Consider the following 2,500-nt stretch of genomic DNA (forward strand, 5'->3'; position numbering starts at 1 on the left):
CAAATGTTATTTTTTAAAATTGCGTCGTCGCCTATGTACATACGCTTACCTCTCCAAAAAGGCGCAAGCTAGAATTAAATAAGCTAATCAATGCTCTCAAGCTTGGCAATAGAAAAAATTATAAGATTAAATGAACAAAAAACTGTGTGCTATGATCATAGATTATGCTTTTCTCGGAGACATTTATAATAATTTAATTAGCCACACCTGCAGCTCCATATATCAGCTACTCGGAAAGGTAAATTAAAAGGAGAGACCTGTAAAAACAATTAGACCGGGTCAGATAACTATTATTCAATTAAAGTGCCATGTTGATTGAAGAGCCGGCTTCCCAGGAACCTAAGCGATACATACAAACTTCCATGCAGATAACGATAAGAACCAAGACCTCCTTCATAATGGAGGCAAAATGGAATGTACTTTTGTTTTAATACTATTTGGCCTTTCTAGTGTCGCCGCGTCACAACGAACAACCTTTAAAGGAATACTTGAATTGAAGTAGGTCTAACTACGCATGAAAAGTTGGCTGCCATTCATGAAACTGGCCTCTTACACGGTAAATTTATACATGGCAAAAATTAGTCGCAAAAAACTATGGCAGCCGCGAAGAAGACGCGAATGAAAGCAAAGAGAAAAGATGAAGATGAAGAAATGAGGCATCCTCAATTTCCACATATTATTGATTATGTAAACATTTTTGACTAAATTTGTATCACTCACATAGACTAGTCTTGTAAAATATGTTTCATCGCGGTCTCAGCTGCCTCGGGAAGTCAAATAATGACAAAGATGTGCATTCAAGCATCCGTCACAGTGCTAAAGAAAAAAGCAAATTCCATTGTAAAAATTGGAAAGCTCACTCACTTTGGCTTTCCTCTGGAGACCACGAGGAAGAGATGTTTTTATGGCCGGAAATCAAAAAGTTATGTTCCAGAAAGTATCCCAGACTTTTCTCATCTTGAGGAGAGAAAAGTATATAGTTACAGTACCAAAGTCAAAATCAAACCAATAGTTGTTGAAATTCTGATTATTATTATTCACGATCTCGGTTCTATGTAACTTCGGGTTTTCTTGCCTCGACTCAGTGTTTTTTTTTCGCTCGTTGATCAGATAACCGCAAATTTTTGTAAAATTAGAGCTTGATTCAACCGCGTGTCGTAAAACCGAAACCAAAGTAATAACTTTGGCCAATCAAAAAGAACGGAGGCAATCCGGTAAACCAATCAAAACTCGAAGTAATTACACGTAGCCGTCAAAAAGCGCGGGAAAATGCACAGGTGTCAGAACTTTGAACCAATCACTGAGTTAAGTAATCATAAACCAAGTGTTAGATCCAAACGCCTGCTCATTAGCGCGGTTGCATTCCTCCCATAGGAATGCAGTTGTCAGTTTTTTAATCAGGAATTTAGTGCTTAATTTATTCGTTCTCTTAGAGGTATTCAAGGCTTAATTTAGTCATTTCTAGTTTTATCTCGATCAGTCATTTTCGCTTGTGAGCAGTTCTAGTAGTTTCGCTTTCTGCCGTTTGTTTGTAACTTTCTTCGCTTCGAGCAGTCAATTCAGTTACCGGCTCCTAACAAATGTAATCAGTCCAAGTGTAAATACCAGCGCATCACCCGCAAAATAACACCTGTAGAGTACACCTATAGATATCATCAAGGAAACGCTATTGGCTTTGCGTCGCACACTGTATCTATCTATCTATCTATCTATCTATCTATCTATCTATCTATCTATCTATCTATCTATCTATCTATCTATCTATCTATCTATCTATCGTCCGGTGCCATCTCGGATACGCAACCCAAGTATGAACGCCACAGTCCACTGGCTTACTATAGCAAGTTGAAAATTAACGTGCAGTGGCGCGCAACAAAACCTATTCCATTGTGATGTAATCTGTAGGACGCGCCTTCCGAAGTAACGAAACTGTTACCTATCTCGCATTGGCTAGACTTTTTGGATAAAGTCTTCTCTATAAAGCTGTAAATAGCCTAGTTTCCATACAAAGTAAAGCTCTGCCTGTAACTAGACAATCAACGAGGTCATCCATAGGCCATCCAGCAGAAATGTAATTACTTATATTTCTAAGCGAAGTAAAACTGTTACTTATCAACGTTCATTTTTCATACGCTCGTGCCACACATGGGACGTTCTGCCCACTGAGTTACGCACAAGTCACATCTCCCTAGCCTCATTTAAGCGCCGGGCGTTCAGTACTTCAATAAAGCCCTAGACCTGAACGACGTTGACGACATCGGAACCTGGAAAACAATCTGTCCCAGTGCACATAGCGAGGACACTTCTGTACCTGCCTTCGTGCTGCATCAAGCAACATGAACTCTTGTTTTGTTTCCTTTTGATTTTTTTGTTTGTATATGAGTAACTTTAGTTATTTTTCTCTTTAACTAGGCTCCCTGTCTAATAATGCTTTGTTCATATGAGTACTCTAGTTAGGCGATGCTGTAGTAAATAAATTGTTAAGTCTATGTAACATGCC

General features: G+C 38.8%; 1 long non-coding RNA gene across 1 annotated transcript in view; it reads left to right on the plus strand.

Annotated features, from left to right (window-relative positions):
• Nucleotides 1–340, plus strand: part of LOC138021352 (uncharacterized) — a 5,449-nt gene extending 5,109 nt beyond the window's left edge. Inside the window, exon 3 of the long non-coding RNA XR_011126354.1 lies at nucleotides 1–340. This exon is cut by the window's left edge and continues 974 nt beyond it. This is a non-coding gene — a long non-coding RNA (uncharacterized lncRNA).
• The last annotated feature ends 2,160 nt before the right edge of the window (nucleotides 341–2,500 follow it).

Source organism: Montipora capricornis, chromosome 10 (genome assembly GCF_036669925.1).
Source record: "Montipora capricornis isolate CH-2021 chromosome 10, ASM3666992v2, whole genome shotgun sequence".
Lineage (NCBI taxonomy): Eukaryota > Metazoa > Cnidaria > Anthozoa > Scleractinia > Acroporidae > Montipora > Montipora capricornis.